The sequence below is a fragment of the Chamaea fasciata genome, unplaced genomic scaffold, assembly GCF_029207755.1.
Source record: "Chamaea fasciata isolate MVZ Bird 193981 ecotype frontalis unplaced genomic scaffold, bChaFas1.0.hap1 SCAF_6, whole genome shotgun sequence".
Lineage (NCBI taxonomy): Eukaryota > Metazoa > Chordata > Aves > Passeriformes > Sylviidae > Chamaea > Chamaea fasciata.
The window spans coordinates 61840463-61854882 of NW_027094091.1; the positions used below are offsets into that span (position 1 = coordinate 61840463).

General features: G+C 39.0%; 1 long non-coding RNA gene across 3 annotated transcripts in view; it reads left to right on the forward strand.

The window, feature by feature from the left end:
- Positions 1 to 11682, forward strand: part of LOC136291482 (uncharacterized) — an 83893-nt gene extending 72211 nt beyond the window's left edge. The window contains exons 2-5 of one of the 3 annotated variants that reach the window (XR_010721558.1): positions 8948 to 9065; positions 9204 to 9464; positions 10215 to 10696; positions 11443 to 11682. This is a non-coding gene — a long non-coding RNA (uncharacterized lncRNA). Of the gene's footprint in view, positions 1 to 8947; positions 9066 to 9203; positions 9798 to 10214; positions 10697 to 11442 lie in introns of those variants that run through there. The other 2 variants (XR_010721559.1, XR_010721557.1) reach the window with 2 other exon arrangements.
- The last annotated feature ends 2738 nt before the right edge of the window (positions 11683 to 14420 follow it).

The window sequence follows — 14420 nt, forward strand, 5'->3', positions numbered from 1 at the left end:
TTATCAGGTGCCTGTTACTTGTTATCTTTGACAGCAAATCCCAGGAGCTCAGGAAACCTTGAGCTGAGGAAGAGCACTGGATTTCAGCTCTAATCTTTCTTGGGGGAGCAAGGCACACACCTTTCGCAAGTCTGAACACTTGTGGAGCTGCTGTGCAGCTGAGCCATGCAGCTGGTGTGTGATAGATGCAGTCAAGTTTCCCTATAGAAGCTGAATTTTGCAACACCTAATATCCAAATCTCAACTGGGTTCATGAAGGAGATCAATAATGGGAAATTTCACCTCTCGGCCATTGAAGGATTCTGAAATTTTGGCTGTTTGTAGAATACTGATGGGTTAAGGTGCCTAAAGTAGGTTTACATGCTGCAGAATTGGTGCTAATGGGTTTTGAGCATTGCTGAGGGTAGCAACAGGTAGTAAAATATTGTTACACAGAGCAGCTGACAAGGAGAAAAACAGAAGTAAAAGCAGATACATGGTTACTCCACAATGTATAGGTGGATTCTTGGAGCCTTTTTTCTGAGGTATTGTTTTCAAGGAGATCAAATTAATGCTGGATGGGTCATGGTGATGATCAAAGAAAACAAAGGAAAGGAGGAATTGCCAGTTACATGTCTATAGATATGTGGTTGAATTTTTGTCTTCAGTGCAGATGTCATTTAGAGCTGTTCATAAAAGTGCCTGTTGTGGGAAAAATAGAGACTGTCAGGATTTGTAGTCCCTGGATATTTTGGGAGTAAAGTCTTGATATGTAGACTGTATGACCCTTAGGTAAACAACTCAAAATATGTAGAGCTGTCAACATGACATATTAGAGCAAAGTCATCACACATTTCTTGGAGTCCTAAAACTATTACTTCACCAAAACATACGATGTTTTAATGATGTGGGATCGTGATAACAGGCACGTGCTTAAGACTTCAAACAGTATCCTTATCTGGATTAACATGTCTACAAAAGGAGTTGGGATCTTGACTCTTTAAAATAATATGGAAAATATAATTTATCATGGATTTTTTAGGAAGTGTGGATGAAAAGAAGAGTAACCTTGTCTAATGGCATTTGTGCTATCTTCTCCTTTGTCCATAAAAATCTAAAAATGTGAGTTTTAGCATGAAACTTTCTGCTGACTGTAGAGTTTCAGAACAAAAGTTCTGAAAACCCCAGAACTCCTTGTACTGTACACTAGAGATGTTTTCTGCACTTATATCTGAATTGTGATAGTTCTTACAAATGGAGAGGAAGAACTTGGACAAGTCCTTGCCTCTGCCCAGGCCTACTGCCCGGGCAGTAGACAGTAGCTTTATTGAGGTGTCCAGCACACCAAAAACACTCTCACTTGCAGGTTCCAATAATGACTGGCAGGCCTATTACAGCATTCATTATTTATTGAATAATTATTAAACATTAATTATTTATTGAATAGACCTAAGGAAAACAGACATAAGATTTAAACAGACTTACTTGCTACACAGGAATAAAACAAAAAGAAACATTTCTAGTAGATAAAGATACAGTTTTAGATAAAAGATTAAAGATACAGTGCATGATTATAGATATACCTTATGTTACAGCTAGCAAAGAAATAGTATAGATTAGGAGTCAATTTCACCAATGAATGATAGCTGTATGTGTAGTGGTTTGAAAGCAAAACAAGTGAGAGGCTCCAAGTCAAAGATACAATTTAATATGAAGAAAGGAAAAAAGGTAAAATAAAATAGATGCAATAATACAAAAGACCACTGAGAGAGTCAGAATACAACCTGAGCAGGGTGATAGAAGCAGTCCGGATGAGGTGGTCTTCCTGAAGCAGTGATCCCATAGAAAGGTCTGGTAGCTTGGGTCCTCTGGGAATCTAGTGGGTAAGGGCTGCCTGTATTGCCCCAAACCCCAGATTATATCCAGGTGGGAATGCTTGGTTCCTCCCCCTGGGTGGAGCATATCACAGTGGGATGATGAGTCATGCAGGAGGTCCTTGATGGCCCATTAAATAGAGATAGCTCCCAGAGGGGGTTATCTGTGAGTCATGCGGCAAGGCATTTGATGGGCCATTAGCAGAAGATAGCCCTGAGGGAGGGGGCCCGGGAAGAGCACTGCTTCAACAGCTGGATTCAACAGTTCATTAAGATGGTGATAGAATACTTTGTGCACATCCTACACTACAACCCAGGACAGTGTGCAGAGAATCTCCTTTATTTTTCTCAACCCCCTGGTGAAGTAATTAGATGTGAACATCTTTGTCATTGAGAGAGCTCTCCACACACTCAGAGAGTGTGTAAGAGATTTCTGATTTCAGGAAAATCATAGTGGTCTTTCATAGTTGTTAAAATTGTTGCGTCTGTGGTCGCTAATTTTAAGTTTTCTCACCATTCAAGTCAGGATGTGTATTGCCAGCTAAGGAGGTTCTCAGCTGAGGTGGTTCATCACATGCCAAACCATCCCAGTCTGATTTTAGCCATATGTGGTGGGGAGATAAAGTTTTGCTGTACCAGAGAGTGTCAGGTCCTGCCACAACAATTCACCAAACTAACTTATTCAGTCCTGATATGGGTGAAAGACCTACATATTTCTACCTGTTTACTTTGATTTATTTTTGGGCTGAACAAAATGTTTTTGAAGCATCACTTTGAATGTTGTGAAGGAAAGAGGAGGATGTTACTTTTGTTTCGAAGTGTATTTGTGGTAGGTATGAATTCGAGGGTCCTAAAACATGGTAAGCCTAGTAATTATGCCTGCCTATGGTAGGTTTGTGTCTAGAACTCTCATCTCTTTAAACTATTTGAGACTTGAAAAATGTGAAAATGTCTGTTGCATTAAATCACCTAATTGTAGAATCTCAATTTATTTCCAGAATGAAATGCAAAATAGAAAAATTTACCTGTATGATTTTGCATTGTGGCACAGAAATGTGGCTTTCATGATACAATTTAGATAAAATGGGAATTATAACATATTAACATGATGAATTTAATAATTATGTTTTGAACTTCTATGAATGAATGGAATATATAGAGTTTGACGTAATTTGTCCTTATACTAAGTGTACACAGAAAACAGGACTACTCATGTTCTCAGATAATGCATTTAATAACTTTTGCTCAATTAATATTTTATAAGGCTTTGGTGTCTGTTTCTACAAGAAATGAAGTTCAAAGCAGACTGCAGTGTGTTCATCCCTTTTCTGTTTATGGAATGCCTTTATGTAAAGACAGACTCAGTTTTATTGGCTGCAAAATGTTTTGGCATTTGGGGGCTGACATGAGAGCTGTTTGTGCTGATGTCCTTTTCCTACTCTGGGGTTCATTTTGAGGCCTCTGTTGGCCTTATGAAGGGTGATTTGTGATCTTTGGGGGAGCCTTTTAGGTGCTTTGAAAACCTGTGGGGCAAAGCTCACAGGGGAAGGGGAAACTGGCAGTTGGGGTGGTTCTGTTTTAGTGCTGGAGGTGTGGTGCCAAATGTGAATCTGAGCAACAAAGAAGGGAACGACAGGCATGATTCCCACCATTGTGATGAAGAGGATCTGTATGGGTACCAGGGAAATTCACATTCCCCTGGAGGGCATAACAATTGCCATGTGAGTTGAGCATGTCTGACATGTTTTCCTAGGATGGGAAAGCTGATGCCTTTACAACAGTGGGTCACTGTTGCATAGAGTTTTGGTAATGTAACAGTTCTGTTCCTTGCAAAATAATAAAAAGTTAATGGCTTACAATACCACCACAAACTTGCTTTTCTACCAGTTTTGTTACTTTTAATTTTCTGATTGCTAATGCCAGAGTGTAATCTTAATGCACAGACATTAGATGAGAAGGGCTTTTAGAAGCCCAGGTATGAGATCTCAATTATAACAAATTAGCCTCCACATTAAAATCCTTCTAAAGTGCCATAATGTTCAACGTGGTGACCTTGGCAGTTTGTGTAGGATCTGAAGAGAAGCTGCTAGTCTAAAATGGGTAAGCCTACAACCTAATTTCCTGTCACAGTGAAACCACCTAAGCTGGGTATGTGTTTATTTAGGTCTACTATAACCCATACACAAAGGCTCTAGTCAGTTTTGAGGCTTTTCTGGTCTTGGTGTTGCATGGATCTACACAAAAATAATGATTTCTATTGCAGTGTGCTGGAACTTTCTAGACAGTTACATTTTTTCATTAGGCAAAGCTTGAAGCATTGTAAATGCAATTGTAATTTATTTATATCTTATTTCTAAATATAACATTGAGCATTACAATGTTTGTACTGTGAAAGCTTTCAAGGGATTGTGCTATTTACTGCAACTTTTAATTGATTTGGTTCTACTGTTTAGCAAAGACATCTCTTGCCACTGCAGGACCTTGTGATGCAGGCTATCACAGGAGCTAAATTTGGTGCTGAGGCTTTATTGAAGGTTTTACAACATTACATCTTAGCCTTGCAGTGAACTGTCTGCAATTTATTGCTGTGTTTTGCAGCAAGAAAGTAGAAAAAGATTGATGTTGGAATCATTTTATCTCCCAAAGTCTGTAGAGACATAGTTAACTAATGGCATTGGCTTGGTGAGGGTTTTACAGCACTTTTAAAAATTATTCAAGGAAAATGAATAAATCGATCAAACCCACCCATTCCTTTACTGGGAATGGTTGAAGAGCTTTTCCATGCAACTTTCATGCCAAACAGATTAGGCTACTTCTATGCTTTACAATGAATATAGATTAATTTCCAGTATTATTTGGTTTTGTTGTTTACTTTCAGGAGACTTCAGCTTGTAAATGTGAACAACACAAGCTAGTCAAAAGACTTTGGTTTCACCAAGTGTTGTTTAACGTATCTTGCCTGTTCTTTGGGACTGTTTTGCCTTACTCTCTGCTGGGAGTGGGCCCTCGGTTATAGGTCCAGGCATTTTCAGTTGGTGCAAGACCTCTTGAATCACATCTCATGGGGCAGGTGTTGTCAAAGCAGCCAGAAGTGTTCCTCTGTATTGAGCTGCTCATGGGCAAGCACAGACTGCCAGCTTGGGCAGCACTGAATTTCACTTGCCACCAGTCACAACTAGCATATTAAATTGCATTATATTATTTTATATTTGGAGAGTCTTTCCAATTAGATGGTCCAGTAGCAGTAATTTCCTAAGGGGAATCAGCCTAGATCAAAGTGAGTGTGGAAGACAAGCAGTTCTTTAAATCTCCCCCTCCTTACCAGTGTCACCTAATTCCCAGAGGCTGCTTGACAGAAGATTATCAACCATCCTTAGATAATCATGATACTTGGGGAGAGTAAGAAGCCTGTTCCAGGGCAGGAGGGGCAAAAGTGAGAATGGTATGGGAATTCTCACTGCTGCATATTACATCTAAATGGAGGAGGCAGCTGAAAAGTCTTTGCTCCAGCACATACCATCTGAACAGTATAGAAAACAGCAGAAACAGGGAAGAGTAACCCACAGGCTCTGTCTTTATACCAACATATTTGAGAGATTTTGAAAGCTATGTGCCAGGAATTGTATTTTTTTTTTAATGAAACCTGTCTTTGTTTATTGTAAAGCTTTTTCTGGTTTGAATAAAACAGGATATTTTACTTTACTGAAATGTTTTTTAGCTCTTCCTCACGGCAGAAGTGGCATATCCTTTTGTTCAATGATATTGCTGTGATTTAGATGGTAATGCCTGTGTTTGCTTGTAAAAATATTATTCTGGAGGTAGTAAAAGTACCAAGGATTAGAGATGAAATCATATATTGATAAGAACATTTAAACCCTGCAGCATCTTTCAGATGTTGTGAACCACATACAATATCAATAGCATCCTCTGTCAAGAAGAGAGGAAGAAAAGCACAAATGTAAAATGACGGTTTCTCACACTATTTTTCTCACAATGTATGCTGGAGAATATTTTTTCCCTTTCTTACTATTTCAGGATTAAGCAGTATAAAATGAGAAATGATGCTCCCCTTAACTAGTTAACTGACAGAGACTAGGCAACTATTCCTTAGAAAAAAAGGTAAGGTGGGGGATTATTAAGACATTGACAATTCTCTAAAAGAGCATGTAATCTACCTTTTCATAAAAACAGGCATTGTTGTATGCATTTCTAAATGTCGTGCTGAGGATACAACCATCACTATTTAGCTACTATAGGTTTGCTCCTACAGTATTTCGTATTTTAATGATTACCATCTTAGAAGGTTGAAGATGGGGTTCATAAGGAACACAAATTGGAAAGAGAAACCCTTAGGGCTTTTTTACCTCTTTTGTTTTGCTTTACATGTCATGTTTAGTTCAAAACTTCCTGAATTTCCTCATCCCTTGTATGTTTATTTCTATCCCCCGCCTTAATGTATTGTTAGAGTTTAGGTTTTCTCAAAGGAATTTCTTTCCATTTGTTGTCAGGGAGGTGTGGAACGGCAGGGTCAGCTTTCTAGCTAAAATGCCTCTAGAATTTCTAGGTAAAATGTCTTTTTCTATTTCCTTCCTTCCATCCTCCTTCTGTCCTTGAAGCACCATAATTTCACAGTTACAGTAATTTGGATAGAGGGGGCTGTCTTTCCATTCCAGGAAGGTTCCTGCCTTCCTTGGCAGATACATGTCTTTTAAACCAGGACATGAATAAAGAACATCTACATTTATACATTGTTCCTTAATGTATAAACAAGATACTGACTCATGCCTGTCTTCAAAGATATGCAAGCCACAAATAACTGGGAGCTTGTATGCCTGTTCCCAACCTCATGGACCTACTGTCTCATTGAATAAGGAATGAAGTAACTGAGGATGTTTATTAAGGATAGTAAACAATTATTACCAACCTTGAACTAATAGCAGATTTTTAATGATTTTTTGAGAAGAACTTTGTGGTATGACTGCAGCTGGCTTTGAGAGTCCATTTATTGAATGTGGAACCCTGTAGAATTAGGAGCAATGCAAAAAATGGAGAAGACTTTGTATCTGGAAGAATTTATGTATCTTATGATTATTTTGTTTTCACTATTTTCCCACCTGTGAAACATACAATGTATTTACAAAGAATGCTTACATTTATCCTTATTATTACAAAGTCTTTACTATGAGGATAATTTGTGCAGTTGGCAGATAGGTAGGTATCCTAACTGGGTTGTGTAGTTACAGCATACTGAAGTTTGGGTCCATTCCCTTAAGCAGTATTCTGGGACAAATCCTGTGTTTTGGAGAACACTGGGATGATATGGTGTTCCCGCTTCTTACATTTTTATTTTTTTTTTAGTATAAACCAGTCTATTAAGATACGTTTGAAGTTCCTTAGGAATCCTCAAGCAGATTTTATGACAGAAATGAACATTGCCATTTATCATGGAAAAAAAGCTTTTTAAACATTTTCCTTAGGTTTTTCATGTGTTTTATATTACCAGACTGAAACACTCATTGTGTTGTGTGATGTTTTATATATATGAAAAGAGGAAACCAGATATGGTCCTTTTTATTATTTTTCTTTTGTGGCTGTGTAGAAAGATCAAAGATATTTTCTCTGCTCATAAAATAAACATGTATGTGGAGTTTTAATAACATCAGACATTGTTTAAAATATCAATGTTTAACTCAAGTGATGCATGTAGTCTATTTCACCTCTTTTGCCTTCTCTCCTCAATCTGGTGTGTTCAAGTATTAAAGGATTATGTTATTCTGCCTTAAATGCAGAACTCAAAGAAACAAGGAGACATTGGCATTTATGTTCTCTGTTCCTGGACAAAGACATTATCAAACTGTTTTTGGGAACCCAGACCCAAGATTTTAAATCATGTTTGGTTGTTATTTGTTGCCTATGTTGAGCTGGAATGTATGATAAGGTGTTCAGAGACCATTACAATTCACATTATCATTCTTCCAAGATCTGTAGTATATTAAAAAATTTGTTATTTTAGCTGCAAACCCAGATAAAGAGTAGAATAGTTCAATTTGGAAGGGTCATACAACAGTCATCTAGTCCAACTGCCTGGGTGATGCAAGGATAAATTTTTCTCACTTCTCTTTCGAGTGTCAGATCCTGGGCTGGAATTAACAGTGGGGGGACTGGCTGAACTGAGAAAGGCAAACTGTTGTGTTTGGAGTTTTTCCTGTGTTTGTGAATACAACTGTCGGATCTTGGGAAACTAGATTGAAAAGATAAAAGATTAATTTAAACTTTTTGCATCTTCACTCCCATTTCAGTAGGCAACTCATTAGTCAGTAGATTAAGCTGTTCCCAGGATGTCATTTAAGTAGCAGAGCAAAATCATGGAATCATTGAGGTTGGAAAAGATCAAGTCTGACCCTTTACCTGACACTACCAAGTCCACCACTGAATACGGAAATCTGATACACAGAATATCTGTCTGAGGTTCAGGTGCCCACATACACCCATTTCAGCCCCCAGAAGGGTTTAATGTGGGGTGCAGGAATAGAAGTGTCTACTCAAACATGTTATCTTAACTCAGGGGTACAGCACTTGAATTGTTCTACTGCCTAGATTCTCCAGACAAATACAGGGACAGTGTATTTTCACAACTCTGAAGTGGAATAAAGAAATGAACCCACAGGAGTTCGGAGCCAGATTTCCCTCAGTCTAATAAAGACAAAGTATTATTAATACAGAAGTTTTATAAACCCAGGTTTGAAATCTAAAGGAAAACACAATCTGCACTGTTTAAGCAGGAAATTCTTTGCCAGGTCAGTTTAACAGCTTGTTTAGAGATTTCTGTAAGATGCATGGCTCTGCCAGGGCTTTGTCATCTTTCTCCTACCACTCTCTCCTCTGCAATGGAGAGCCTGCAGAGCTCTCTGCAAGTAATTGTAACACTCCTGAGTTACAGAGCAATATACTCCAAAAATTGCAGGTAGTCTCAGCATTCTACAGGATTTCTGTGACACTTTTATTTTTCTTTATTCAGTTTTGTTTGTTTGCTCATGTTTTTTTTTCTTTAATTTTATTTTTTTTTCCCACATAAGATGTCTTTCATTTTTCAGTGGAAGAAAAACGATAATTTGCAAGGCAGTGGAGGAAAACTGAGACCTGCATCTGCTGAATGTGACACATGGATATGGACACCTGCCCCATCTGGGAGTGTGGCACTTTCCTTCCCCTGTGAGTGGGTTTGGTACATTTACTTCTCTAAATCTTAACTGTCCTAAGATAGTTGCAATTCTGACAATCTTATCTGGTGTTTTTTTTTCCCCCTCATGTTTCATCTTCTTTCTTCCTTTTCCTCTTTTATTTTTGCAGTGAAATAAAAGGAAAATTTCCCACTTCCAAGTGGACTTGGAGGAAGTGTAAGACTGGCAATGGGGAAGGATGTTCAAGGAAAGACTGAGAAAGTAGGAAGAGACATTTGCTTTAAAAAAGAGAACAGAAAATGCCCTCCTTTGGGTGGAAACTGTGGATTTTGATGTGGAGTGAATGTACAACCATATGGGGGAAAACTATTTCCCAGTATGATGGGATGGACTCCAAGATGGATAAGTAGTTGCCATCATAGGGAGGCAGGTATATCAAATTTGAGGATTTTTTTTTTTTTTTTGGTGCATTTGTGGATATACTGGTCAAAAATCCAGTGACACCTTAGCAACTCTGTTTTGAAGACACCTTATTCTTTCAATACAAAGTAGAAAGTGAGATGCCAGTGGTGTCCATACACAGCTCAGATTGTATGAATAGAGCGTTTTCTCGTGCTTGTGTTCTTTAATTCAACAGCCTCTCTGCAGTGGGGAAAACAGACCCAACAGGCAAAAGTACAGCTGGCACACAGCACAATAAATGACTTATTTTCACTCAGTAAAGTTCTCTAAATGATGCTACATGCCAGACTCTGTGGAGCCATTTCTAGGATCTCAAAAGGAAGATTAAAACAATCTCAAATACACAGAATTGACAGGAAAGTAAACTTTTTATGGAAGGGACACAAGAAGCCAGATGGTGAGTGTTGCACAAAGCCAAACAAATCCAGTCTCTGAATTCCTAAGGCATGTAAACCTCTGCACAGAAATTAAATTTCTCTGCGAAAAAAAGTGAACTATATGTAAATTCAAACTGTTGTAATTCTGACATGCAGAACAAAGATCTTGTGATTTCCCAGTGTTGTCCTTTCCTTGCCCTCTGGAAAATGTGTTCAAAAGCATAAAATCAGAAACATTTTCACTGGAGTAAACTGGTGAGGAGATGAAACAATTACAGGTAGCAGGGCGAGGTGGGGGGGAGTCAGTCAGTAGTTAAATGAACTCCTTTTGTTGTTTGCAGTAGCTCTGGGTCCACGCAAAGCGTCCTCTTTTGTTGCTGCATTGTACTGCTGTCTGATGATGCAGCCAACTCTTCAAAGAATACTGTGATGGATGATCTGCAGCTTCAATTCACAGAGTTTAAAATATGTTCCTACATGCCTAAGATGAAACTGATTGAGGTTGTGTTAATACATGTTATTTAAATTCCTTGACCAGTGAGCAGCAGTAATAAGGTTTAATAAGATGATGGCTTGCATAAAGTGGGCTGTAAGTCTAGGACTGTTTTCCTGTCACTTTGTAGAACTCATTTTGTTTTCATATGACATTTATTGCCCAACCTTGTTCACTCAGTTCTGAAGAAAGATGTACTAAAATTGTAGAGCTTTTGTCCTAGAGCATCTACATGACAAACAGAGTGGAAAGATTTATGTGTGAAGGAGGGGATTATGAAAGTTTAGAGGGCTGTGAAGAAACCATCTGTAGGCCATAAGTGACATAAAGGTAAGGAATTTTAATATTAATATGTTGTGTTTAAGCGTTTGCTATTAAATTTTGATTTTAGCTCAGAATCCAGGACCCTGTGCTGGTCTTTTCTATGCATGGTAGGGCACGCTGAGAGGATTAGTGAAGCAGAGTGCAAATCAAGGGAGTGAATCAGCTGTAAGTGACTGGAATTGTGATCATGTGGGAATAAAGTGCCAATTAACTTTATCAGCTTCCAAGTCCATATATTGAAGTTATTTTTTAAAACTTCAATTAGAATTGGCTATAATACCAAAAGTATCTTCATTTCTTCTGAACAAAACAGAACCAGCTGCTAGGTGTAATGTGTGGGGATAGGAGCAAATAGAAATTCTTCATTTTATTTGAGACTTTGTCCTTAAATTATTGAATGTATTTAAACCAGTTTGCCTCTTCGTCCTTGGAAATGGCAGCTAGTGGCATTTTTTTCCTCCATAAAACATAATATAAAAGTTATAGAAGAATGAAAGATATGGTTTTGATGAAGTGTAGTTGCATGTTTTTATTTAGACCTAAAGTTTGTCTGGGTTTAGGTATATATCGAGGTATTTTTCAATGTCTGTGGTTTTCATTGTGATCAGATGAGTAAAGCTTAGCAAAGTTACTCAGAGTTTGACCAAGTCATAAATGAATGTTCAATTCATTCAACTGGAGAGGATTGAGGGAAATGGTTTCTGAGAAAAAAATGAAGACGTCTGTAACACTTGCCTTTTTCTTGTCTTTAGAAAACAGAATTTGTCACTACTTTGGTATCATCTACTTCCAACTCCTTGCTGTCAGCAGAAGCACCGTTCCCTAGACCAGCTTACTCAGAGCTCCATCCAAGCTGGCTTTGAACACTTCCAGGAATGGAACATCCACAGCTTCTCTGGGCAACCTGTGTCGATCCCTCACCTCCCTCACAGCAAAGAACTTTATTGAATTAAAAACTACTGTCTAACCTAAGCCTACTCTCTTTCAGTTTGAAGCCTATTCCCTTTGTCCTGTCACTGCATGCTACTGTAGTCTCTCTTCATCCCATAGGCTCCCTTCATGTACTTGAAGGCTGCAGTCAGGACACCCTAGTCTTTTTTCTTTTTTCCAGGCTGAGCAAACACAGTTGTCTCAGCCTTTCCTCAAAGGGGAGGTGCTCCAGCCCTCTAATTAACTTGATGGCCTCCTGTAGGGTCACTCCAACAAGCTCATGTCCATCCTGTGCCGGGACCTCAGAGCTGGATGCAGCACTTCAGAGGGACACTCACCAGAGCAGAGGGGCAGAATCTCTTCCCTCCCTTCTTTTCCTGCTGCCCACGGGGCTCTGGATGCAGTCCAGGACACATTTGACTTTCTGGGCTGCAAGTGTATGTGGCCAGGGCATGTCCAGCCTCTCCTCCACCAGCACCCCCAAGTCCTTCTGGGCAGGGCTGTTCTCCATCTGTTCATCCCCCAGCCTGGATTGGCATCAGGGGTTGCCATGACCCAGGTGCAACACCTTGCACTTGGTCTTGTTAAACCTCTGGAGATTCCCATGGGCCCATTTCCTGGACCTTGTCCAATTCCCTGTGGATGACATTCTATCCTTCAGGTGTGTCAACAGAACCACTGAACTTGGTGTCATCTGCAAATGTGCTGAGGGAGTACTTGATTGTTTTGTCTGTGTCATTAATGAAGATATTAAATATTGTTGATATATAGCTGACCAGAGTCAGAGAATCATTTAGGTTTGAAGGGACCTCTAAGACCATTGAGTGCAACCATTAACCCAGCACTGCAAGGCCCACCCCTGAGCCATGTCCCTAAGTGCCACTTCTACAAGTTTTTTTTTAACTCTTGTGGGGATGGTATGATTCCACCACTTCGGTGAGCAGCCTGTTCCAATACTTGAACACCTTTTGTTGAAGAATTTTTTCTTAATGGTCAATCTAAACCTTCCCTGGCAGAGCTTGTGGCAATTTCCTTTTGTCCTATTGCTTGTCATCTGGCAGAAGAGATGGATCTCCACCTGGCCACAGTCTCCTTTTAGTAATTGTAGAGATACATTAGGTCCCCCATGAGTTTCCTTTTTCCTGAATAAACCACCTCTGTTTTCTCAGCTGCTTCTCATCAGACTTGTGCTCCAGACCCTTCACCAGGGCTCTCACCAGCATCTCAGGTTTCCTTCATCAGCTAGAGAAGTTAGGAGAACGTGGGTTAGTGGGAATGGAGGTCTGCATTTTATTGTCAGTCATTGGGTGCCTCATGCTGTCTGTGTAAATCTTCCTCTTGCCTTTGCATGACTTTCATTGTGTCTGAGTTCAGTTTGCTGCAGAATCAAGAAGATGTATGCACTGAGCCAATAAGCAAGCTTAACAAGGCAGATGCCAAGTATGCCTCAGAAAATATGTGCTGTGTTCTATAATGGAAAAGTAAACTCTCCTTCAGTTTGAAGGTGTGAGGTTGAGTGTGGAGAACTGTTAGCACATCACAGCAGTGCAGGAGATTTTATGCCCACAATTATGTCATAGGAGAATCAGTGAGTATTTATCACAAGTTAAGGCAGCAGAGTAAAATAGAAGAAAACATATGACTAGGTGACTTTTGTACCTTGCACAATGTCTTTTATGGGAAACTTGGAGGACTGTGAGCACTGATGAGCAATGAGAAAATGTTTTCACTTGGAACTCATAGGATTTAACAGGACTTGCCCAGTCAGATGAGAAATTAAGTTTATAATTCCGATCTCTGGGTTTCCAGTCATATTTTCATTGCTAGGTCATGTTTTCTTTCTACCAAATATAACAAAAGGCTCTCCCTCACTACTGTTTCATGAACTTTTTCCTTCAGCTGGTTTGCACCTACTCAAAACAAAAAAAATAAACGAAACAGGAGCCCCAAAAGACAGACTTTACCATGAACTGTTTACACCTATGCATAAATGCCCTACATCAGAATGATTTTGTCTTTACTTGATGGATGGAGAGATGTACCAGATCTGTGAAGATATCAGATTAAAGGTGTAATGCTCCAAAAAGAAAGAGGGGAATGGAGGTGGGATTTATGATTTTGTTTATGAATCACAAATAATTCAAAGAGAGCAACAGAGAGTTTTACACTACTCTGGTGGAGAACTCTGATCTCTTTCCCAGAATATGTCAGTTTTGTTATCAGAGAAGTCATGAAACCCTGGTGGATAGTGTGGAAACCTTTCTGAAGAGGCAGACGAAAGGAAGATGGCAAGAGAACTTTAAGAATCATGCTTCATTCAGGGGGACTTTTTTCCCCCACTTTTTTGCAATTGATTTTATAAAATTGAAGCTGTGATCAGTAGAATGGAGTGGTTTTAAAAGACTTTAACTATGTCTTCTGACCAAAAATAAACCCAAAGAAAAAGAGAAAAAAAAAGCGAGAGAGAAAATAGGTTTTGCTCTAGAAAGAGTGGTCATTTGAGCTTTGGCCCCACACTTTTTGCAATGGCATTATTGGAGCAAAACAAGGTCTAGCACTCTTTTTAGTCTCACAAAACACTTCAGATGTACCGGTTAGTTGAGAAATCAACACAGCACCTTTTTGTCACGCTATATGAAATATCTGTGACCTCCCTCTGTAAAGTGTTCAACTGGCATTAATTTTTTCCAGCTCCAAAAAATGGCTTTAATTGCTTGAGCAGCACTTTTTGCTGTTAATTCTTCCTTTTTGTAAACTAACTAGTTCTTCTCAAGGTGATAGTGTATTTTGAAATGTAATC